Source organism: Vicugna pacos, chromosome 15, assembly GCF_048564905.1.
Source record: "Vicugna pacos chromosome 15, VicPac4, whole genome shotgun sequence".
NCBI classification, from domain to species: Eukaryota; Metazoa; Chordata; class Mammalia; order Artiodactyla; family Camelidae; genus Vicugna; species Vicugna pacos.
Window position 1 is genome coordinate 19,046,696 of NC_133001.1, and position 27,844 is coordinate 19,074,539.

General features: G+C 34.9%; 1 protein-coding gene across 2 annotated transcripts in view; it reads right to left on the reverse strand.

Moving 5' to 3' along the window:
- The window catches only part of VRK2 (VRK serine/threonine kinase 2), a 101,982-nt gene that overhangs the window by 71,233 nt on the left and 2,905 nt on the right, over positions 1–27,844 (reverse strand). The gene's annotated exons all lie outside the window — the stretch shown is intronic.

Consider the following 27,844-nt stretch of genomic DNA (forward strand, 5'->3'; position numbering starts at 1 on the left):
GCACCTGCGGAACTCCAACAGATCATCGGCCTCTTCAAAAGATAAAGACGCCAAAAATCTGGTAGGAGAAAAGGAAAAAAGAAAGAACAAAAGGCAAAGCAGTGCGGGACAGGTCCCGCGGGGAGGGAGCGGCAAAGGAGGACTGGCGCTGGCTCGCTGGGTCTCCCCTCTCCAACCGAGAGGCCAGCGGGACGGAGGGGGAGCCTCCGAGGCTCAGATCTGTGCAGAGCAGCCCTTGTCTGACAGAACTAAGTTAAACGGGCACAGAGCGTCCCCCCCCCCCCACACCCAGCCTGAGACGCGGGCCGGCAGCGGCGGGCAGGGCCAGGCTGCACAAGCCGGGCGGAGGACGGGGGCGGCTGCAAGGAGGCAGCTACGGGGAATGCAAGGGGCTGGGCACCGTGGCTGTGGGTGTACGGGACAGAACAGCCTGGGCCCTCCATAAAACAGCGAGGTTGATGTGCTCTCGGGGGAGGGGTGCATGCCCCCATCTCTCAAAACCCGCGGAAACTTTTCAGGGGAAGAGAGGCGGGGCCCAGGCACAGCCGCCATATCCTCCGGCGCTGAGCACCCAGGCGGGGGCGGGGGCGAAACCTGCCTCTGCACCGAGGGGCTTAGCAGCCTCAAGGGCCAGACTGAGACGGGCCTGCAGCCTGGAGCAGATAGGATCCTTCCATCCTGGTTCCTCGGAGAGCTTGCTCCATAAAGACAAACAGGGAGCTGGGTCTTGGCTCGGAGCAGGGACGAGGCTGCCCCTCGGTCTTCCCGGAGCCCACCCGCGGAGCGCCCACCAGGGCGGAGCGCGCAGCCGCACAGAGCAGCAGAGCTACCAGCGGCGCAGGCAGAGGGAGAGCGGCCCCCCGCTTGTCGGGCAGGAACACAGCCCCTGACCGAGGTGCTGGGAGAGGGCACGACCCGCCCTCCTGCCTGGCCAGCCTGCAACATCTGACTGCTGCATCCAGAGGGGCAGTGACCCGCCCGCCCACAGCAGAGGAGAGCTGCATCTGACCCCGTGTTAGGAGGAAGTGCGATCTGCTTGCCAATGGGTGCTGGGAGCAGCACAGAAGAGGGCGCCAACGGAGGGCCTATGAAAACAAGCTGAGCTTCCAAAACAGGACAAGACAGAAGGACTGCACATTAAAAAAGCACACAGACTCCAGGAGAACACCGACAACCCCCCTTTTTTTTTTAAATCTGTTTTTACCTGTTCTATTTTCAATTACTCTCTTAATTTTTACTTCTTAATTCATTTCTATTTCTCTTGGGTTTTGATGTCCTGTTATTGATTAGACAACAGGTTTCAAATACATCTATTCATCTCCCCACCCCCTGTTTTTTTTTTAAAGGTTTTAAAAGGACGTCTCAACCCGATTAATACTCTGCTTCAACTCGCTCTTCTATTATTCATTATACACTGTTTTCAAACCCTCTTTCTCCCTTCTTTTAAAAATCTTTCTCTCTCTCTTTTTTTCTTTCTTTTTTTTTCCTAAGTTCTATTCCTAAATAGGCATTAGATAGATAAAATCCTTAAGATCGAAATAAACTGATACTCCATAAACCACAGTGCCAGAGAGGTATGAGCAAGATGAAGAAGCAGAGAAACCTTTCCCAATTAAAAGAACAAGAGGAATCCCCTGAAAGAAAGATCAATGAAATAGACATCGATAGCCTACTAGATCAAGATTTCAAAAAAGGAGTGATCAAATTGCTGAAGGAATTAAAAGAGATAGTGTTTAGAGATATAAAATCTGTCAAAAATGAAATTGAAGCTATAAAGAAGAGCCAAGTAGAATGGGTAAACTCATTGACAGAGATAAGGAATAATCTAATAGCTGTGCAAAGCCGACTAGTTAATGCAGAGGAACGAATTAGTGATCTAGAAGACAGGGCAACAGAAAGCACCCATTCAGAAGAACTACAAGATAAGCAAATAAAAAATAATGATAATAGCATAAGGGACCTATGGGATAATATAAAGCGTCCCAATCTTCGCATAATAGGGGTCCCAGAAGGGGAAGAAGAATCAAAGGGAATTGAAAAGGTTTTTGAAGGAATCATGACTGAAAACTTCCCAAACTTAAAGAAGGAATCAGATATACAAGTACAGGAAGCTCAGAGGGTCCCAAACAGGAAGAACCCAAATAGACCCACACCAAGACATATCATAATCAAGATGGCCAGAGTCAAGGATAAAGAAATGATTCTAAAGGCAGCAAGAGAAAAGCAAAGAGTGAACTACAAGGGAACCCCCATAAGGCTCTCAGCTGATTTCTCTACACAAACACTACAGGCCAGAAGGGAGTGGCAAGATATATTCAAAGCCCTGAATGAAAAAAAGATGCAGCCTAGGATACTTTATCCAGCAAGGCTATCCTTTAGGATAGAAGGAGAAATAAAGAGTTTCACAGACAAAAAAAAGCTGCAGGAGTTTAGCAACACTAAACCCATGCTAAAAGAAATATTGAAAGGGCTATTCTAAATAGAAAAGCAGCAGGATGCTACAGAAATGAGAAACTCACAACTGGAAAGGTGATAACTCATGAATTACAAATAAAGAAAACATACAAATCATTGAGAGTGGGAGAGGGAGGAAGGGAAATATAGAATATTTTTTTCTTTCTTTTTTCAATTTTTTTAACAGTAGGATGGATTTGAAATCATGTTACTATCAGTTTAATAAAAACAGTTATAGTAATGGGTTAATAGATTTACAAAAAAGGGTAACCACAAGTCAAAAATTTACAAGGGAGTCACAAAAATTAAATAAAATCCATGATAATACAAAGGAAAATTACCAAACCACAAAAGGACGAAGAAAGGAACAAAGAGGATATACCAATTCAACTGCAAAGATAAGTTCAAAATGGCAATAAACACACATCTATCATTAATTACTGTAAATGTTAATGGACTAAATGCTCCAGTCAAAAGACATAGAGTGGCAGACTGGATAATAAAGCAAGAACCTTCAATATGCTGCATACAAGAGACCCACTTTAGGGAGAAGGACACATATAGATTGAGAGTGAAAGGATGGAAAAGGATATTCCATGCAAATGGAAAAGCCAAAAAAGCAGGTGTTGCAGTACTGATTTCAGACAAAATAGACTTTAAAACAAAGGCCATAAAGAAAGACAAAGAGGGACATTCTATAATGATTAAAGGAGTGATACAAGATGACGATATTACACTCGTTAATATATATGCACCCAATATAGGAGCACCTAAGTACATACAAGAATTACTAACAGAGATAAAGGGGAATATTGATGGGAATACAATCATAGTTGGAGATTTTAACACTGCACTAACATCACTAGACAGATCTTCCAGACAGAAAATAAACAAGGCAACAGAGAAATTAAATACTACAATAGAAAAACTAGATTTGGTGGATATTTTCAGAGCATTACACCCCCCAAAAATAGGATATACATTCTTTTCAAGTGCACATGGAACATTTTCCAGGATCGATCATGTACTTGGGCACAAAAGAAACCTCAACAATTTTAAGAAGATAGAAATTATCTCAAGCATCTTTACTGACCACAGTGCCATGAAACTGGAAATCAACAACAGAGAAACAAAGGAGAAAAAAAGGAAAGCATGGAGATTAAACAATATGTTATTGAAAAAACAATGGATCAATGAGGAAATCAAAGCTGAAATTAAAAAATACCTTGAGACAAATGATAATGAAAGCACAACCACTCAAAACCTATGGGACACAGCAATGGCAGTGCTAAGAGGGAAGTTTATAGCGATACAGGCCTTCCTCAAAAAAGAAGAACAATCTCAAATAAACAAGTTAACCCACCACCTGAATGAATTAGAAAAAGAAGAACAAAAAGCCCCAAAAAGCAGCAGAAGGAAGGAAATAATAAAGATCAGAGAGGAATTAAATACAATAGAGATTAACAAGACCATAGAAAAAAATCAACCGAACCAAAAGCTGGTTTTTTGAAAAAGTAAATAAAATCGACAAACCTCTGGCCAAACTCACAAAGAAGAAAAAAGAGAGAGCACAAATTAGCAAAATAAGAAAGGAAAATGGAGAAATTACAACAAACAAAATAGAAATACAGAATATCATATGAGAATATTATGAAAAACTATATGGAACCAAAAAACTGGATAACCTAGAGGAGATGGACAAGTTTCTGGAAACATACTGTCCACCAAAACTGAATCAAGAAGAAACTGAACACTTGAACAATCCGATCACTAGAAAGGAAATAGAAACAGCAATTAAAAACCTCCCTCCAAATAAAAGTCCAGGACCGGATGGCTTCACCGGGGAATTCAACCAACCATACAAAGAAGAACTCATACCAGTCCTTCTCAAACTCTTCCAGACGATTGAAAAGGAGGGAATACTCCCAAACTCATTCTATGAAGCCACCATCACCCTGATACCAAAACCAGGCAAAGACACTACAAAAAAAGAGAATTATAGGCCAATATCACTGATGAACATAGACGCCAAAATCCTCACCAAAATTTTAGCAAATAGAATCCAACAACACATAAAAAAGATTATACATCATGACCAAGTGGGGTTCATCCCAGGGACACAAGGCTGGTTCAACATAACGCAAATCAATCAATGTAATACATCACATCAACAAGAGAAAGGACCAAAACCACATGATCATCTCAATCGATGCAGAAAAAGCATTTGATAAAATTCAACACCCATTTATGATAAAAACTCTCGCCAAAGTGGGTATAGAGGGAACCTATCTCAACATAATAAAAGCTATATATGACAAACCTACAGCCAGCATAGTACTCAACGGTGAAAAACTCAAAAGCTTCCCACTAAAATCTGGGACAAGACAAGGATGCCCACTATCACCCCTCCTATTCAACATAGTCCTGGAAGTCCTAGCCACAGCAGTTAGGCAAGAGAAAGAAATAAAAGGGATCCGAATTGGAAAAGAAGAGGTAAAAGTGTCATTATATGCTGATGACATGCTACTATATATAGAAAACCCTAAAAGGTCCACACAAAAGCTACTAGAGCTGATTGAAGAATTCAGCAAGGTAGCAGGTTACAAAATTAACGTTCAAAAATCAGTTGCATTTCTTTACACTAACGATAAATCAACAGAAAAAGAAAGTAAAGAAACAATCCCCTTTAAAATAGCACCCAAAGTAATAAAATATCTGGGAATAAATCTAACCAAGGAGGTGAAAGAATTATACACAGAAAACTATAAACCACTGATGAAGGAAATTAAAGAAGACTTTAAAAAATGGAAAGATATTCCATGCTCCTGGATTGGAAGAATCAATATTGTTAAAATGGTCACACTGCCCAGGCAATCTACAGATTTAATGCAATTCCTATCCAATTACCCAGGACATATTTCACAGAACTAGAACAAATCATAATAAAATTTATATGGAACCATCAAAGACCTAGAATTGCCAAAGCATTACTGAAGAGAAAGAAAGAGGCTGGAGGAATAACTCTCCCAGACTTCAGACAATACTATAGAGCTACAGTCATCAAGACAGCATGGTATTGGTACCAAAACAGACATATAGACCAATGGAACAGAATAGAGAGCCCAGAAATGAACCCACAAACTTTTGGTCAACTCATCTTTGACAAAGGAGGCAAGAATATACAATGGAATGAAGACAGTCTCTTCAGCAAATGGTGTTGGGAAAACTGGACAGCAGCATGTAAAACAATGAAGCTAGAACACTCCCTTACACCATATACAAAAATCAACTCCAAATGGATCAAAGACTTAAACATAAGACAAGATACAATAAACCTTCTAGAGGAAAACATAGGCAAAACATTATCTGACATACATTTCAAAAATTTTCTCCTAGAAGAAATAAAAGCAAGAATAAACAAATGGGACCTAATGAAACTTACAAGCTTCTGCACAGCAAAGGAAACCAGAAGTAAAACAAGAAGAAAACCTACGGAATGGGAGAAAATTTTTGCAAGTGAAACCGACAAAGGCTTGATCTCCAGAATATATAAGCAGCTCATACAACTCAATAAGAAAAAAAATAAACAACCCAATCCAAAAATGGGCAGAAGACCTAAACAAGCAATTCTCCAAGGAAGACATACAAATGATCAAAAAGCACATGAAAAAATGCTCAGTATCACTAATTATCAGAGAAATGCAAATCAAAACTACAATGAGGTATCACCTCACACCAGTCAGAATGGCCGTCATTCAAAAATCCAAAAATGACAAGTGCTGGAGAGGCTGTGGAGAAAGGGGAACCCTCCTACACTGCTGGTGGGAATGTAGTTTGGTGCATCCACTGTGGAAAACAGTGTGGAGATTCCTCAAAAGACTAGGAATAGACTTACCATATGACCCAGGAATCCCACTCCTGGGCTTGTATCCAGAAGGAAATCTACTTCAGGATGACACCTGCACCCCAATGTTCATAGCAGCACTATTTACAATAGCCAAAACATGGAAAAAGCCTAAATGTCCATCAACAGGTGACTGGATAAAGAAGAGGTGGTATATTTATACAATGGAATACTACTCAGCCATAAAAACCGACAACATAATGCCATTTGCAGCAACATGGATGCTCCTAGAGAATGTCATTCTAAGTGAAGTAAGCCAGAAAGAGAAATAAAAATACCATATGAGATCGCTCATATGTGGAATCTAAAAAACAAAAACAAACAAACAAAAACAAAGCATAAATACAGGACAGTAATAGAGTCATGGATAGAGAATACACACTTGTGGTTACCAGGGGCGTAGAGGGTGGGAAGGGATAGACTGGGATTTCAAAATTGTAGAATAGATAAACAAGATTACACTGTATAGCACAGGGAAATATACACAAAATGTTATGATAAATCACAGAGAAAAAAAATGTGACAATGAGTGTGTATATGTCCATGAATGACTGAAAAATTGTGCTGAACACTGGAATTTGACACAACATTGTAAAATGATTATAAATCAATAAAAAATGTTAAAAAGAAAAAAGAAAATCCCAAAAATCTAATAGAAAATGGAAAGAACAGATTCAAAAAAAAAGGCAGAATAAATCGAAAACAGAAAATACAATAGAAATAAAATACTTGAATATATCAATTTTATTTATATTTTTTCATATTTTAATATCTGTGAAATTTCAATGCATCTTATAACTGAAGACATCTTACAGTTGCTGTTAATAGTTACGACAGTTGACACTGCCTGTGCAGATACAAACTCAGTTCCAGGTGTCTATTTTCCTTCACTTCAACTGAACCATGTACACTGCTGGTAGTATTACATGTTAAGTTTAATTGTCATATAATGATTTGTATATATAGAAAAATTAACTAATTAACCAGCCCAAAACAGAGGAATGGAGTATAAATTAGCTATTAGTGGAAAAAATATTCATTAGATATGAATGAGATGAAACTAGGTGTTCCATATGTAAGACTATTTTACAGGTATAGTGTCATAGTGTAATGGCTAGTATTAGGTATTACATATAAAGCAGGTCTTACATAAACATAAAAGGAATAGTTCAAGGGAAAGATAATTTTGAACTTTCAAGCATCTAATGGAAACTTAATATACGTATATAAAATGATATACCTTATAATCAGTAGCATCTTAAATTTGAAAAAATATGCCAGTAATCATAATAAATTTGAGTAGACTAAGCTCACCAGCTAAGGAAAAAACTGTAAGGCTGTTAAAATAAATAAATAAATAAATGTAAACTATAAGGCAACTAAAACTTGGTGGTGAAAAGAAACAAAATAAAAAGATAAAAATTTAAAACTACCCAAAATTAGCTGAAAGAAGACTGTAATATATATTTTCAAAATTATGTAAATCTAAGAAAGAAGAATTAGATATAGTTTGTCTAGCACAATCATAAAAGAAATGATTCAAAAGAAAAACAAAAATTATGAACTTTAAAGCATCTGATAATGTACCTTCATAATATATGTCCCAAACCAGCAGAATTCCAAGAAAAAAATGGCAGAGTAATAAAAATTATGAAAGACTTTAAATGCAACTCCATAATGTATAGGCAAACAGACAAAAACAAATCGAAACAATACAGTTTTTATCTAAAGGCCACATTAAAAATAACAATGAAAGAATATACATTCTTTTCAAACTAACATAAAACATTTTTTAACTACCCATAGTTTTACCTAGAAAGCAAGTTTCATCAACTATCAAGGAATTAGGGTTATTAAGGCTACATTCTGTGACCTTAATGCCTTGTCCCTATGTCAAAGAAGAAATCACAATGGAAAGTAGAAAATACAAAGGACTAAATATTTAAAATATAGTATTTAAATTAGTTAGGATGCAGTTAAAGTGCATATTTATTGCTCATTTTTCTCTGATAGAATGTAATCTTCACAAAGACAGAAATATTTTATTTAGATATATCCCAAGCACCTATAATAGGGCCTAGTAGGCAGTCATTAAAAATTTGACAAATGAATAATGAAGTAGTACATGAAAAAAATTATAGTATTAAAATTTTTATTTTAAGAAACCAAGGGAGTACCCAAGATGACATAGGAAATTCCTGCACTCCCCTCCACTCAAGGATCCACCAAGTGTACAGCCGCACAGAGTAATTCCTTCTGAAAGAGATTCAGAAACTAGCTAAGGTAGGGAGTTCTTAAGCAAAAACAAAAGAATGCTAATTATTAAATGAAAATTATATGAAAATAAATTAAATGAAATATGAAAATAAAATTAAATGGAAATATATAAAAGTATAAAACTAGCAGGTAAAGGTAAATATATAGTTAAATTCAGAATATCCTAATATTGCAATAGCACTGGATAAATCACTTATAACTCTAGTATAAAAGTTAAAAGTCAAAAGTATTAAAAACTATAACATAACTTGTTAATGAATATCTGAGACAAAAACACGTAAATTTTGACAAAAACATAAAATGTGTAGAAGGGAAGTGTAAAAATGCAGAGTCTTTGTTTTCAACATTAAGTTATCAGCTTAAAATAGCCTGTTACAAGCATTAAGATGCTTCATGTAAGCTCTATGATAACTCCAAAGCAAAAACACAAAAGATAAAGAAATTAAAGCACATAACTATGAAAAAATCATCAAATCACAAGGGAGGATAGCAAGAGAAGAAAGCAACAAAGGAACTACAAAACAACCAGAAAACAATTACCAAAAACTTTCATATCTATCAATTTACTTTAAATGTAAATGCATTAAAATCTTCAATCAAAAGACAGAACGGTTGAATGGATGAAAAAATAAGACCCAACCATATGATGTCTACAAGAGATTTGCGTCTGCTTCAAGGACACACAAGATTGAAAGTGAAGGAGCGGAAAAAGATGTTCTACATAAATGGGAACCAAAAGAAAGCAGGGGAAGCTACATTCATCTCAGACAAAATATACTTTACACCAAAAATTGTAACAAGAGACAATGAAGATAATTATATAATGATAAAGGGATCAGTTCACTAAGAGTATGTAACAATTGTAAATATCTATACATCCATAGGTGCACCTAAATATATAAGGTAAATATTAACAGATCTAAAGGAGGAAATAGTCAGCAATACAATAATAGTAGGGGGTTTCAATGCCTTACTTTCAACAACGGATAGATCATTCACATAGAAAATCAATGAGGAAATATTGGATTTACATTATATGTTATACAAGAGGGACCAAACAGACATACACAGAACAGTCCATCAAAAGCAGCAGAATACACATTCTTCTCAACCACACATAGAACATTCTTTAGGACAGATCATGTTAGGTGACAAGTCTTAAAAAATTTAAGAAACTGAAATCATATCAAGTATCCTTTCTGACCACAATGGTATGAAATATCAATTACAAAAGAAAATTGTAAAATTCACAAGTATGTAGAGATTGAACATACTCCTGAACAGCCAATGGCTCAAAGAAGAAAATTTTTAAAAGCCAAAAAGTAACTTGAAACAAATGAAAATGGAAACACAACATATCAATACTTATGAGTTTCAACAAAAGTAGTTTCAAGAAGGAAGTTCATAATAATAAACTTCTACACTAAGAAAAAAGAAAAAATTCAGTATATCCTAACTTTACAATTTAAGGAACAAGAAAAAGAAGAACAAAGGAAACTCAAAATTATTAGAAAAAGTAAATAAAGATCAGAGCAGAAATAAATGAAACAGACTAGACAGACAACAGAAAAGATCAAGCCAGACAAAGACACTACGAGAAAATTACAGACTAATAATAAACATACTGAACAGATTATTTAGCAAATTAAATTCCACAGCACATTAAAGGATCATACAGTATGATCAAGTGGGATTTATCTTGGGGATGCAAAGCTGGTTCAACATATGTAAATCAATCAATATGATAAACTACATTAACAAAGTGAATAAAAATCATAAAATCATCTCAATAGATGCAGAAAAAGCATTCAACAAAATTCAAAAATCCTTCTATGATCAAGGACTCAAAAAAACTGTATAAAAGGAACATATCTCAACATAATAAAGACTAATTATGAGAAGCCCCCATCCAACATCATACCCAGTAGTGAAAAGTGGAAAGCTTTTCCTTTAAGATCAAGAACAAGACAAGGATGTCCATTCTCGCCACTTTTATTCAATATAGTATTGAAGTCCTAGCCAGAAAAATTAGGCAATAAAAAGAAATAAGACATCCAAATTGGGAAGAAAGTAAAATTATCTCTGTTTGTCAATGACATTCTATAGAGAAAACCCTTAAGACTCCAGGATACAAAATCAATATACAAAGAATCAATATGTTTCTATACAATAGCAATGAGGCATTAGAAAAAAATTTAGAAAACAGTATCATTTACAATAGTATCAAAAATTCATTATTTAGGAATTAATTTAACCAAGGATGTGAAAGATCTGTACACTGGAAACCTTAAAACATTGATGAAAGAAATGGAAGAAGACACAGTAAATAGAAAGATAGTATGTGCTCGTGGATCAGAAAAATTAACAATGTTAAAATGTTCATACTACCCAAAGCAATCTATGGATTCAATGTAATCCCTATCAAAATTCCAACAGCATCTTTCACAGAAAAAAAAAAAATCCTAAAGTTTGTATGGAACCACAAAAAACCCTGAACAGCCAAAGTATACTGAGAAAGAAGAACCAAGCTGGAGGCATCATACTTTCCAATTTCAAACTGTACTACAAAGCTATAATAATCAAAATAGTGTGATATTGGCATAAAAACAGACACATAAATGAACGGTACAAAATAGACAGCCCAGAAACAAACCCATCCATTTCATGGTCAATTAAGTTTTGACAAAGGAGCCAAGAATATACAATAGGGAAAGGACAGGCTCTTCAACAAATGGTGCTGGGAACACTAGATAGCCACATAAAAAATAATTAATTGTATTGTATAATTGGACCACTGCATTATACTGTACAGAAAAATCAACCCAGAATGGATTTAAAGACTTGAGGATAAGACCTAAAACCATAAAATACATACAGAAAACATAGCAGGTAAGATCCTTCATATTTTTCCTCATAAATTTCTTTTGGATTTAACGCCAAAAAGCAAAGGCAATAAAAGCAAAAAATACGTAACTGAGACTATATCAAACTAAAAAACTTCTACACAGCAAAGGAACACCATCAATAAACTGAGAAGGCAGCCTATGCAATGAGAGAAAACATTTGCAAACCACATATCCAATATCAATATATTCAAGGATCATACAGCCTAACAGCAGAATAAATAACCAAAATTTTAAATGGGCAAAGGATCTGAGATTTTTTTTTTCCAAAGACATCCAAATGGCCAAAAGGGGCGTGAAACAGCACTCACCATCACCTATCACCAGGCAATGCAAATTAAGCCACAATGACCTACTACCTCACACCTGTTAGCAAGGCTATTATCAAAAAGACAAGAGGTAACAAACGGGAACCCTTTGTACACTCTCAAGTAGGAATGTAAACTGGTATAAACATGATGGAAAACAATGTAGAGGTTCCTCAAGAAATAAAAATAGAACTACCAAATGATCTAGCAATCCCACTTCTTGGTATATATTCAAAGAAACAAAATCATTATCCTGAAGAGACATCTGCACTTCCATGTTTCTTACAGCATTTTTAACAATAGCCAACATATGGAAACAACGTAAGTGTAAATGGATGAATGATACACACACACTGTGGAATACTATTTAGTCTTTAAAAAGAAGGAAACTCTGCCATTGTGACAACATGGATGAACCTGGAGAGCATTATGCTAAGTGAAATAAGTCAGAGTAAGATAAATACTACATGGTATCACTGATATATGGAATCTTAAAAAAAAAAAAAAAGTTGAACTCATAGAAACAAAGTAACATGGTGGTTGTTACCAGGGGCTGCTAGAAAGTAGAAGAAATAGGGATGGGTTGGTAAAAGGATATAACCTTTCAGTTATAAGATGAATAAGGTCTGAGGATCTAATGTATAACATAGTGACTAAGGTTGATAATACCGTGCTGTATAATTGAAATGTATTAAGAGAGTTGAACTTGAGTGTTCTCACACAAAAAAGGACAAAGTAAATATTTGAAGTGATGGCTGTGTTAATTAACTAAATTGCAGGAACCCTTTCACAATTTCAAATTATATCAAATCATTACATTCTCCACTTTCTATATACTACAATTTTCTGTTAACTGTACACCAACAAAGATGGAAAAAAGCAGCAAAAAATAGGTATAACAAAATATGTCCAGTATCTATATGACTAAAACTATAAAAGTTTTGTGAAAGAAATCAAAGATCTAAATATGTTGATAGATATATCCCATTCATGGAAAGAAGACTCATATTCTTAAGATGTCAGTTCTTCCCAGCTTCTATAGACTCAACACAATTCTAGTCAAAATACCAGTAAGTTTATTTTGTGGATATCAACATACTATACTGATCCTAAAGTTTATGTGGAAAGGCAAAAGACCAAAACAGTCAACACAATACTGAAGGAGAACAAATTCAGAGGACTGACATCACCCAAGTTCAACACGTTCTACAAAGATACAATAATTAAGAAAGTGTAGCAGTTTCAAAAGAATAGATAAGTAGATCACTGGATCAGAATAGAGTCCAGAAACAGACCTGCAAAAATACAGTCAACTGATCTTTACGAAGGAGTAAAGGCAATTCAACACAAGGATAGTCTCCTTAGCAAACAGTACTGGAATTGAAAATCCATATGCAAAAAATGAAAGTTGACACTGAGCTTAGTAAATATTAATTCAAAATGGTTCACAGACCTAAATGTAAAACACAAAATTATAGAACTTCTAGAATATAACATAGGTGAAAATCTAGGTAACCTAGATGTGATGTGTTTCTAAATACAACATCAAAAGCATAAACTATGAAAAAGAAAACTGGACTTCATTAAAATTAAATATTTCTGTTTTGCAAAAGATACCATATAGAGAATGAAAAAAATGACTCCAGTCATTTTCCCCCACTCTGGGGGAAAATATTTGCAAAACACATACCTGATAAATAAGACTTGTATACTAAATATACAAAGAATTCTTAAAATTCAATCGTAAGAAAATTAACCTACTTAAAAACAAGCAAAAGATCTAAACAGACTCCTCCTCAAAGATGATATACAGATGGCAAATAAGCATATGAAAACATGCTCAACATCATATGTCATCAAGGAATTGCAAATTAAAACAAGATACAATTACATATTTATTACAATGGCTAAAATCCAAAACCCTGACAAAACCAAATGCTGACAAGGATGTGGAGCAATAGAAACTCATTAATTGCTGGTGGAAATGCAAAATGGTACGGCCACTTTGGAAGACAGTTTAGCAGTTTCTTAAAAAGCTAAATACAGCCTTACCATATGACCCAGGATTCACACTCCTAGGTTCTATGTCCACACAATAATCTACACATGGATGTTTATATCAGCTTTATTCATAATTGTCAAAAACTAGAAAAATGCAGATGCCCTTCAACAGGTGAGTGAATAAGCAATCCATGGTCTAATCACACAATAAAACATTATTCAACAATAAAAAGAAATACGACATTAAGCCATGAAAAGACATAGAAGAAACTTAAATGCATGTTACTCAATGAAAGGAGCCAGTTTGAAATGGCTACATAATGTATGATGCCAACTCTATGCCATTCTGGAAAAAGTAAAACTATAGAAACAGTAAAAAGACCAGTAGTTGCCAGGGGTTTAAGGACAGAGGGCAGAGAGATAAATAGATGGAACACAGGGGAAATTCAGGGCAGTGAAACTACTCTGTATGATGCTATAATGGTGGATACATGACATCATGCATTTGTAAAAACCCATGAAACTGTACTATATAAGTGAACACTAATGTAAACTATGGACTTCAGATAATAAATTGTAACAAATGCACCATACTAATTCAAGACACCAGTGCCAAAATTATACAGATTTGAAACTGATTAAGACATTAAACCAACTATTATAAAAATGCTCCTGCAAGAAAAGACAAATACTTTTATAACAAACAGATAGACCAATGCAGCAAAGACATAGAAGATACAAAAAAAAAATCAAATGACACTTTTGAAAGTGAAAAATACAATGACAAAATTTTTTCTTAAAAATCCATGCTTGGGCTCAGGATTATGGGAGATGACATCTGAAAGAGTCACTGAACTTGATGATGGATCTATAAAAATGTATCTAACCTGAAAACCAGCAAGAGAATATGAAAAAACTGAACAGAGCCTCAGGATCCTGTAGGCAATAATGAGACATTTAACACTCATGATGTTGGAGTTCTAGAAGTAGAGAAGTAAGAGTGTGGTACTGAAAAAAAAATATTTGATGAAGTAATGGCTAGAAGGTCCCAAATTTTATATACACATAAGCCTACAGTTCAGTGAATCCCCAATGAATAAGCCCAAAGAATTCAATGCCCAGACACATATAAACTGCTGAAGGCTAAAAACACAGAAAAATCTTGAAAGGAGCCTGAGTAAAACAATAAATTAACTAAAAGGGAACATGACTCAAATGACTGTGGATTTCTCAACAGAAACCAAGAAGACCAGAGGGAAGAGTCATGTCTGAAGTGCTGAAAAAAAGAACTATCAATCCAATATCCAGCGAAAATATCCTTCTGGAATTAAAGCTGAATTAAGACATTCTCAAGTGGAAAAAAAAAAAATACAAACCTAAGAGAATCCACAGCCAGCAGAGCTGCTATATAAGAATTGCTAAAGAAAGATATTCCAAAAAGAAAAAAATCATACAAGGGAATATGAACTATCAGTAATAAAAGGAGAGAAAAAATGGTAAATATATGGGAAAATGTAATGTATTATGCTTTTCTTTTTCAGTTAAAATGTATTTAATAGTGAAAGTAAAAATTACAACATGTTTTGAGACACTTTAATATAGATGTACTATATAAGACAACTACAACAAAATGTGTAGGCTTCCAAAGAAAATCTTAGAAATTTCAGCATTGAATACTTAAACTACCAAGAAGAAAGGTTCAAATAAATCTCCACCTAAAGAAACTAAAGGAAAAGGAGCAAACTAAACCCAAAGCAGAAATCAGTGAAATTGAAAACAGAAAAATATAGTAAATCTGCAAAACCAAGAGCTATTTCCTCAAAACTATCAATAAAATTGATAAACCCATGTCAAGACTGACAAAAAAAGGATAAAAAAAATCAAGAATGAAAAAGGAATATAACTATAGAACCTGCTAACACTAAAAATATAATAAACTAATACAATTAACAACTCTATACATGTAAATTTGACAACTCAAATGGAATGCAGCCAACTCCTTAAAAACTACAAACTGAAAGTTAACTAAGATGAAACAACTAACCAGATACGTCCCATAACTACTAAAGAAGGTGAAATCAAGTTCTAAACAAACACACACTCTTCTGAAAAAGGTTTCTCTAAGCCCAGATGGCTTCACTGTAGAATTCTACAAAATATATTGAAAAGACAAAATACCAATTCTATGTAATCACTTCAAGAAAGCAGAAAAAGAGGGAATACCTTGCAACTCATTTTATGAAGCCAGCATTACCCTGAAACCAGAACCAGACAAAGACAGTATGGAGAAAAAAAAAAAAAAAGAATGATAAAGACCAATATGCTCCCCTCATGATATTGATAAAAAAAAAAAATCAGTGTCATCTACCATATTAAGAATCTAAAAAATAAAAAACATAATATAAATCTTTCTTACATCTTTCATTATGGTGTCTATTTTGCAAGTTTTTACCTTTTCACGTACTATTCCTATTATCCAAAAATATACTATATAAACAGATAATAGAACCATTATTTTTTCTTCTTGATGGCCTCTTTATGTCATTTTCCTGTGATTTAGACTTGTTTTGCTTACTCATTACTAATATAACTAATTCTTTGTTCAGCTGGGTCAATTCTTTCCTTAAAGCCTCTATCCATGTTTCACTATCTCTCATAGTCTGGATCTCACAGATTTTCAGGGTCCGATGGAACTTAAAAACGCTTCCCACAATAAAAGCCTCTATTTTTAAGAGATTCCATAGTGCATTCGGTTTATTTTTTTTAATTGAAGTATAGTTGATTTACAATGTTGTGTTAGTTTCTGGTTTACAGGAAAGTAATTCAGTTTTATATATATATTATATATAATAATTATTTTATATATATATATATATATATTCTTTTTCAGATTCTTTTCCATTATGAGTTATTACAGATATTGAATACAGTTCTCTTTGCTATACAGTAAGACCTTGTTTATCTATTTTATATATAGTAGTGTGTATCTGTTAATCCTAAATTCCTAATCTATCCCTCACTCTCCTTCCCCCTTTGGTAACCATAAGTTTGTTTTCTATGTCTGTGAGTCTGTTTCTATTTTGTAAATAAGTTCATTTGTATCATTTTTTTTAGATTCCACATATAAGTGATATCATATGGTATTTTTCTTTGTCTGCCTTACTTCACTTAGCACGATAATCTCTAGGTCCATCCACATTGCTGCAAATGGCATTACTTCATTATTTTTTATGGCTGAGTGATAGTCCATTGCATATACATACCACATCTTCTTTATCTACTCACCTGTTGATGGACACTTAGGTTGTTTCCATGTCTTGGCTATTGTAAATAGTGCTGCTATGAACATTGAATTGCATGTACTTTTCGAATTAAGAGTTTTCTCCAGATATATACCCATGAGTGGGATTGCTGGGTCATCTGGTAACTCTATTTTTAGTTCTGTAAGATACCTCCATAATGTTCTCCATAGTGGCTGCACCAATTTATATTTCCACCAACAATGTAGAAGGGTTCACTTTTCTCCACATTCTCTCCAACGTTTATGTGTAGACTGTCTAAGAGCCATTCTGACTGGTGTGAAGTGATACCTCATTGTAGTTTTGATTCATAATGCATTCAATTTACATTAAACTAGTTAATTTCAGAACATTTGTATTTGTTCAAAAGTTTTCTGCCGGAGTAGAAACTCTGATATTATAGAAGATTTACAATTGTTTTCTTCTCCTTTTCATCACACAGGAATAATTGTTTTTTATATATGCAATTTTGTTTTGCTTTCTTTTCACTTTTCTTGAAATGTTTTATTGTGTGGGGATTTTTGAGTGGATGTTATTACTTTTTCTTCTACAACCCTCCTAACACTTTGTACCATAGAAGGTTTACATAACTAATATTCAATTGTCAACTGTAATACTCACATTTGACACTGGAGATCTATGTTAGAATTGTAACATATGATCTTTGAATAGAAGCAAGATCAAGTATAGTATAATAGCTTTTCTTCACATTCTCCAGAAATTGCAATTAATAACTTTGTATCACCATAAGTGCTCAAAAACAGGTATTCTAATATATTATTATATTTTATTCACTCTTTTCCTTGCTATGTATATACTCCAAAGAAAAAAGTATCATAGCATAAAAACTAGCACGCAATGTCAGACAAATCTCTTCTCCAACAAAAATACCTAAAGAATTATCTTTATATGAAATGTTATTATTTTTCATAAAATCATCTATGGGTACATAATAATGACTATTATGTAATAATAAGTTGATAAACCTGAATAATTTTTTCAAAAACTGTATCTCTATTATTAATAAAATAGTTTGGTATCTGAACAAATTCTCTAAGGAAACATATTCTTTATCAAGATTCTACTAACCCAAGTATTTATTTTTGTTTTATTCTTAAAAGATCTAGTTTTCTTAATAGAGCATCTTTAAATTACTATCCAATGAGAAAAAGACATGGTCAAAAATAATTCAATATTTGTAAAAATATTTATTTTTATATGATGTTCATCAAAATTGTATCATAGGGATTTAAAGAGGCTTCTTTTAATCCTCCTGTTGGTTATTAGCCTCAAAACAAATGCATAAAATCCGTATAGATGAGGCAGATTTATTCATTTTATTAAAAGGCAGAAAAATCTACCAAATCTTTCTCAACAGTTTGTATGCACTACTGACTATTCTCACTTTTTTCCCATAAAAATATTGTTTAATCTAGGTATAGTACATTTTTAATGTATTTTTTCCAGTTCTTAACATTAGATTTACTATAAATATCAGATGTTCTTTCACAGATTTTGTGAACTTAACATTAAAAACATATCATGGATGCTCCACACCTCGAGTTGTCAATTTAAATGAAAATGACACCACTACCAGCATCATCACTAACATATTTCTTAAATTAGCTGCCAATACCATCAATTAGACATTTCACTGTTATTTTAGAAATGAGCGTGTCATTAGCATGTCATTTGCCACTATTTTCTCTGGCAAGCAATAAATTCAAAGTGTTCTTTGACAAAGGACATCAATCAGGAGAGCAAAGAGACCTGAGTCGAAATGTAGGTGGAGAAGATTATTAAAACTGCGGGATGGAGGCAAATTACTTAACATCCCTAGGCCTAGGTTTAAATGAAATAATGCATATAACGCATTTAACACGAAGCTTGGCACACACTAAGGGAAAGATTTTAGTAGTAGTTGATGATGATTTCCTAAAAAACATTTCAAGAACTGTCCCTAGCAGTGTGCCCCAGATAGACACTTACCCTTTACCGGAGAGGCTCCCTTTCATTCCTTTTTGCTTTTCTATGTCCCATGTTCATGGCCTCCACAGTGAGGCTTTGGGAACATTACCTCTAAGAATTTCATTAGGTGGCACTCAGAACACCTACAATGGAAGCTATGCCCTCCATGAGCCTCTTTCACACATGTTGTAGCTTCTGATTGCTCTTTCTTGATACAAATTTGCGGGAAGCTGCCTTTTCTCCAAACTAAGCATAGGAGAGAAAAATGGCCAGTGTCTCTGGGGAATAATTAACAAAAGACAGTTTGTTTCATCTTCATGATAAAATACAGCATCCCTATTAAAAGGCAAATTCATCATTCCCAAAAGTTAAATAGAATGACACTTTAAAAGTAATTCCAGCTGATTAAATTTAGGGTTCTGGAAAAAAATTTAATTCATGAATATACTCTGAATCTTTCATCTGATTTTAAAATGTATAAATGTTCATTTAACTTTGAGCCCTTGCCTCTCAGTGTTCTATTCTGAGCTAGTCAAACAAGTGGTAGCAGGCATGCTGGGCTCAATAATACTGCCTCTCATATTTAAATACTCTTTTTCACTTGGATTGCAAATTAAAGACAGTCTCCTGAACACTGACACATTTTCCATGATTGATTTTGCAAAACGTGTTGATTTTTCCTACACTGTTTTGCCTCTGTGTGTGTCAACTTTGGCCTTCTTTTCTTGCTCCTTTGCAGTGCTGCTGTCTCTTTGAAGCCATTGTTTCTGCCCGATATGAAAAATGTACATTAAACCTCACGACTAATTACACAGATAGAAAATTCCTGATCTCAAATATAAAATACTCATGCCTAGAAACCATAACAAAAGCTTCAGACTAAGTATAAAACTCTTAATCAAGCCTCTCATTCACTTGGATTAAAAGAAATTCCAATAATTTATTTTCTGTTAAAGTTGTGTTTACAAGTCTTCAAAAAGTAGATTTCCTATGCATGTTACATGCCTACAAGCCAATCCACTTAAGGTTAAACCCCATCTATTTCCTCCACAGAAGTTTATACTTGCTGTTAAGCCTACTTAAATGAAGTGCTACTCAGTAGAAATGTTTTATTCTAAATACAAAACTGGTTAGTCTTAATATAATGTCCATTTTTTAACCCTCCCTGCACTATGTATTAGCAAAGTAGACTTTTTCCATGAATTCTGTCATCTGTGGATTAAGTTCAGGGCTTCCTGTATTTAAAAATGTACTTGAAAAGAGAATGAACAGATACTTCTCTCCCCTCCCAAACTCCCCCAAATATACAAAATAATGTCTCTAAGTCTAAAAGGACAGCGCCTTACACACATACCACATGTTATAGTATATGGGGCACAAAATTTCATCTCAGTAACCTAGTTGCTAGGAAAATTATTTTTCCCTAATAGACTAGTTTCTGAGTTAATTTAACCAATCATTTTTTCTTTAAAAGCTATCACATGCAAGGCCTTGCTGAAGCCCTCTGAGAGAATGCCCACAAGGAGTTTATAATCTAGTGTTGGTAGGGGGTGAGTAGGATACAAACACCGATTGTGCACAAGGTAAGCGCTTGCTGAGAGCACACCACGGGCAGGAACAAGGAGAGCGCGAGCAAAGTTGTGGATACTCCCCGCTTGCCTCATTAGCATGTCCAAATTTTCATAAGGCCTACCAGCCACCATGTTTCCACCAGAGATCCTAGCAAGAGACTACCCTAGCTCCCAGCCTCCCAAATCTAGGTACTCGGCTCCATCTGGCTGTCGCCTGCCTTTCAGTAAGACCCACACTCCTCGGCCTCTAGTTGTCCATGTCTTGCAGTTACCAAGTGCAGTAAATGCATCACATGCCATCACACGACTATTTTCGGAAACCTTGCAACAACCACTAGCGTACCAATTGGCTAGTCCAAACCTACATATGAAATTTTAGTTGCTTGAAAATGATGTTTCAGAGTGGAGAGATGAGGAGGAAGGGGTGGAAGTAGCCACACTGCTCTTCAGAAATGGCCACAGTACCTAAGCAGAGCAAGTTGGAGTAAGGTCTGCACATGAGCCAAAGCTTAGAATTTCATTGCCTTTGTTGGCTCATGTCACTTCTTTAATTAATGTCACTTTCTCTGGTTTAATATCAGAGCAAGTGACAAGAGTGCTTCTGGATGAATTGTGTTTTCTGAGGACTGCATGGCATACTCTCCCGCAGTCTGACAGAGGGACGTGCCAGTTTTACTTGGCAGTTACAATGCACCAGCTTTAGTTTTAGTAGTTTAATTTGTGGCAGTTATATGTTTTGAATACGTTGAAGTATTCACAATGGTCTCATGGAATCTGCTCCATAGATAAAGTTTACACAGTGGAAAAGAAAAAGCAATGGCTATAAGGCGATTACGAAAAGCTTCTCTTGGCCACAGCTGGTCTTACAGGCATTCCTGTAAATTTAAGAGCATTTAGGGGATATGATTAAAGTGATCACAAGGAATGATGCCCTCTGTTTTTTTCTTTTTTGGCCAGTGCTGTAGTTGGTGTGAGACGATCATAAGGAATATGATATTTAGAACTCAATTTTATGCAAAATCCATTATTCAAGAAGTGAAGTTTATATACATGATAGACATGCAATGAAATAAATGTTAGAATAGGAAGCTTTGTTACTTATGCATTAAGTTGGTTCTAACATTTTGGTAAACTAACTTTTTATTGATATAAAATTCAGAAGAATTTCTGCAGTGACGAGAAAGGACTAAACTTTTCCTTTGGTTTGTTAAAGATCTTTCTGTTTTAGGCTGAAGTATTTGGAAGGTTTTTGGTTTGGAGTTTTTCCTTCATCTCCTTTATCCACTTTTGTAGAGCCTCATCAGCTCATGGTGAGTGCTGCCACCAAGGAGTTCTTCCAAACTTTGCCTGCCCTTTCTAAATTTAGGGTTCTTTACTGCAGCAGGTTGAAGATCTGGCTTTGAGTGCACCTGGCTCTGCTGGAGAATAGAAATATTCATCTCCACTGAATGCATGCTGCTTAAGTGCTGGAGGCACTTGCAGGAGAGTAACTCTCATTGGAAACTTCATTACAATACTTTCTCTTCCCTACATGAAGTAGTAATTCTCATTCACCAAAGATAGAGTTTTGCCTGACACAGCCACAGGAGCTCCTGTTTGACTTTCAAAATTAATCAGCCTCTACGCTGGAGTAGAAATGGCATGTCCTTTAACCTTAAAGCACAAAAAGCTCTCAACAGACTGCAATTTTTATATCCCTGGATGGGAGTTTGGGCCCCTGATACTTAAACTTGATGCACATACTGGGTTTCTGGCATGCTTTTGCCCATACCCATCTGCTAGCCTGGCACAGTGCCCATTTAGAAGGTGTGATGCCAGTTTCAATAGGGCATAGGTGCCAATCAAAGATGGGTTTGGAGGGGCAGCATGCAGAACGCAGCAAAAGTCAGCTCTTCTGCCAGAAGATCCTCCTGTTATCATATAATGCCAATGAAGGGCCACATGCTTCATTGCCTGGGATCACATTGCATCTGTAGATGTTTCTGGCCTTCAATGGATGTCTTTCTACAGAATCTTTTTCTCCAAATATTACTTGATTGGAGAAGCTTAAGAAAAGTCTACCTGACTTACTGAAGTACATCCTTTTAAAACAAACAATGGAAATCTTCAGCAATTTTCTTCAAATAATTGCTGAGTTTTGTGTCTTTTCTCCTATAATACACTTTCGCATAGAATACTATATAGTGTACTCTGTTCATGTAATGGAGTTACAAAGGACAAATGTTCCGAAGAAGCACTAACTGCAAAACCAAGTACCAAAGCAGCATAAGATCCACAAACTTTTGAATCATTGTTAATTGTGGATGGTGGGCAAATTTTCATCATCCAAATAGCTAATTTCTAATGAATTCTCCCACTTAGAGCTTTAGAGTTTCTTAATTTTCATTTCATTTATTTTACAAAGATAAATAGTCCTGTTCCTTAAAAGGAGGACCATACCTCCTCCTATTTATTCCCCTTCTTCCATATCTAAAGAAAAAAAAGACACTTCAGAAGCAAAAGTCTATCCATATTTCATAAGGAAGCCAGAAGCTCTCAAAGCTGAGAATTCTTTTATTGTGTGGCAGTAGAGGTGAGCTCATTTCATGAAGATGAAATTTCCCTATAGCGATAGGTTTCAAATTTAAAAACCTTGACCACCGTAAACAGTTACAAGATAGTAACAGGTGCAATAGAAGAGACACAACATATAAATCATTGAAGAACAGAGCCATTTGTAAATCTTCCCTTAAGGCATGAGAGTTTGACAGTAAAAATGTGGAAAATGAAGATCATAATATATGTTGAAAAGAAGATCAGACACTTAAAAAAATGAAAAAGACAAGCAAAGGCTAAGTCAGCCTTAGAAGAACTCTTCTTTTTTATACAAATAATTCAAACTTTGGTAGATACTTAGATTTCTTAACTGATAAGTAAATAAACACTGCTCTCTCTTTAAAAATTCAAAATTAATAGCCTATGGACAGCACATACAAAATTAAAATACAACTTCTAGGGGCTTTTAATTCTTGTGAAAGGTACAAGTGTATCAAATTCACAAAAATCCCAAGTGATCCCTTCCTCTGTTGAGTTTATACCATCTATTATCTCTTTAACATCTTCAACTGAGAACTAACTTATCCTATATGCTACAGTTTCTAGCACAAGTTATTCTTACTTCACATTTATTCCCTTCTTCTTTTCACCCCTACAGTATTATCTGCAAACTTTACTAGTAACAAGTGTGGTGGCACCATAATGGTGTATTTTGTCAGATAAGAGTAACTGCTTATCTCAAAGCCTTCTCTGTAAAACATTGTCAAAACAACATTTAACACAGCAATAGGTAATGAAGCAATAAATGTTCAAATAACTCCACTTTGTTGCTAGCATTATCCTTAGGCTCTTCTGAACATTATTCTGCATACCTTAAAGTATTAATCCAGTACAGCTGAACAGAAAGTAAAATAAGTAAAAATCTCAAATGTTTAAATAATCTTTTCTATTTCTTCATAAACAGAAGTCTGTTCCTTCATTAATGAAATAAGTGAGCTAAACTTTGATGATTTCTAAAACTCCTAGTTATTCTATCCTCTTCCTCTGGCCCTTGCCAAAAAAAAAAAAGTACATACATTTTTCTGTATATATATGTATATATACATATACACACACACACATAGTTCTTCAGTTTCTAAAGAGCAAAACTGAGCTAATCTGAGAACATGATCCAAAAAATGCATGGCAGTAGCTTGGATGAAGTCTAAACATTTATCCATGGATAAATGATTGATTTTAAGGCTTCACCAGAGTTCATTTTACTTAAACAACATATTATTCTTTAGAAAAGATAATGTTATTGATTTATTGTCAATAAAGCATATATGGATGCTTTTAGATGACATCATAATAGTTAATTTGTCTCAGTTTTTCCTGTGACTAAGAGTATATCTCTAAGATTTCAAACTGGGATTAAGGGTAACATCCACAATTATGGAAGAGAATAAAGCAACCTGGCTTGTGTGGGTTAAGAATCCCAACTTCAGCCTCAATCTCTCAGGCAAATAACTGTGGAACATCTAGTCTGTGCTTGATATTTCAAAGATGATAAATGATCATAGCTATGCCCAACTTCAAAAAACTAAAACTTCCACAGATTAATCATTTATATTTGTATTCATATAATAAGCCTTCAAAGGAATTTTGCTGAAGTTTATTACCTATAATTCTGTTTTTCTAGATTTTTGAGTAATTTCTGAAACACGATATCTTTTATGTCTGTAGTAGATAAGATACATACTGCTTAAATGAGAAGTTTTCACTGTCATCATGGCCACTATTGCAAATTTTAGTGGGAAATACAAATATAGGTTGGTAAGTAAAATGTCATAGTCTTCCACTGACATTCTCTTTGTTCTTAGTTTTACCACATTAGCTAAATCCATCACAGTCCACGGCAAGACAAACAGAAAAACCCTCCAATAAATGTCCTTGTTACCATCCTAATCCCCTGCAGCACCAGACACTGAACTCAGCTAACACTGAGGATGGTGAGCTCTAAATAAATAAATCACACTGAAATGCTTACCAAGTTTCAAGTTCTTTAAAAACATATCTCATTTAATCCTCACAATTACTGTCCCAATTACACCAATAGAAGCAACTCATGACTAGGTGAAAGTCACTCCATTTGTAAATGGTTTAGGTAAGAATTCAACTCAGATTTGCCTAACACCAAAACCCATGCTTTTATTTATGCATTTCTCCCCTAGTTTGCTTGGTCCTATGTTACACCTAGCACACAGAACTCAAACTCTTAGTTCTCTCTCATTTCCTGGAGTTTTAGAAAGTTTTTCACTCAATTGATACTAATACGACAGCAACTTTTTCCACTCCCTAAACCAGTTTCCTTTCATCCTTTTCTTCCCGCTCTTTTCATAATCAAAGAAAGAACTTTATTTTGTATTCAGCCTTTTCTTTTCCCTCTCCTAACTATTCCTATTAATGCCACAGGCACATTATTTCTCCAGGTCAAGAGTAAATACAAAACGTCTCTGCCTCTTCCCCTTTATATTTCGCTGATTACTGAAAGGCCCTGGCCATAGGTCTCAGAGCTAGAAGATAGCTGTACACGCACAATGAGTTCCACACAGCGGCTGGTTTCTTCCTAGCCTTAAGTAGCAAATGCTCAAGTGTCTGCTGAAAGAGTGAGCCTATCTGGAAAAAATCATGCTTAAAAGGGCTGGATATAAAGGTATTAAGGAAACTTGACTTTACCTACTTCATTTACATACAGGAAGTGATGAGAACTATGGTAAAATGTAACAACATGATATAATTTCATACAGATTTGCTTAGCTTTGAAAATAATAAGTAAAAACCAAGTTTAAAGAAGTTATTGCTGATGGCATCTCACTAGAGAGCTGATTTTATGATTTATGAATGTCACTTTCGGTGGAACAATGACAACATTTAGAACACACAGCTTTATCATATATTCTGAAGCATGGAGACTTTTCCTCAAAACAGCTGAACATTTTTTTAAAGTCCTTCCTCAATGGTGTACACTTGCTAAAATTCAGATAGTAGGGGGACTGCATAATATATGAAATGTTGAAAATTGTTGTAAAATAAATATTATTTTGGTAATGAGAAGAAATAAGTAAAAAAATATGTGTAGTACTTAGACTGAAAGGAGATTTTTCTGTATTTGAATAGGCACAAATAAATCACACACCTAAGCAAATAAATTCCTTTTTCACAAAAGGAACCACACAAGTAGTAGGTATGTGCACACATATATGTGTATATACATATATGTATATGTGTATAGACATGCATTTAAACATGCACTTAAATTTAAATACATATTAACACATATACTATTTACATTTGAAAAGAGAAAAGCAGTAAGATCATTATAATCTTTGACATTACTCAAATAGTTCAAACATCAGAAAACTAAAATATAACTAATAAGCTGTGGGATCCAAAGCTGTAGCTCAGCCATATCAGACATAATTTATTCAACCTCAGTTCCCTGACCTTGAGTCAAGACAATATACTACAGATCTCAGCTCTTTGCTATATTAGAGAAAGCACTAATTCAGAGTCTCAACCAACACTTATTCTACAAAGAATTCTACTGTCTATGGATTCTAAGTACTCTCAAGGTCTTTATCTGCATTATCCAATATGGTAGCCACTGCCTATATGTAGCTATTGAGCCCCTGAAATCTCACTAGATACAACCCAGATTTTAAAAACTAAAAAAATGAAATATTCCCTTTTTTATATTGATAACATGTTAGAATTATAATACTTCAGATATATTGGATTAAATAATACATATTATTTAAATTTCACCTTTCTTTTTATCTTAATGCAGCTCCTAGAAAATTTTAAATTACACATGTGGCTTGCATTACATTTCTACTGAAAGTGCTGCCTATGTCATTCAAACTAGCCCTCAGAATCACAGCATTTCAAACTTTTTAAATAGAGAAGTTGTTCTTTATTTAACACATTAAATTTTTTATGTTGGTCTTATCTTTCCAACTAGATTAGACACTGAGGTGATTAAAAAGAAGTCACTTATTGACTGAATTTCATCCATTTGTTCAAAACTACAATCTTAATTGTATCAGAAAAGGAGCTTTATCCTCCATGATCCATGTTTGTTTGAGAAGGGTGGCAAAACATGCCACCCTAAATATGCCTCTTTGACATAAGGATTATTTTGAACTAAAGGCACTAGAAAAATAGCAAATGCAGGGACAGGCCTTCTCTGAAATCCCTTTATTTGCCTAAAGACAGATTGCCCTTCCCCCACCAAAAAAAAAAAAAAAAAACCCTCAATTGTTATAAATCCCCTCTAGGGGAATTTCATTAACCAGGAAAGACTGAGTCATCGCAGAAGAAGCCGTTAGAGGTTGACACCACTCCCAGACAAACTCTGTCACAAACTATCATCCGACATCTATCCTTCCAAAGGCCCGTTCATCTTCCCTAAAAATCATTTACTGTCCCTTAAGTGGCCTATATCCGCTTTCCCCTTTCCCTGCTAAGAAGGTATATAAGCTCCCAAATCTCACCATGTTTTGGAGCATTCACTTTTCTCCCTGTGATATCACTGTGCAAGTAACATTAAAAAATTAATAAATTTATATACCTTTTCTCCTGT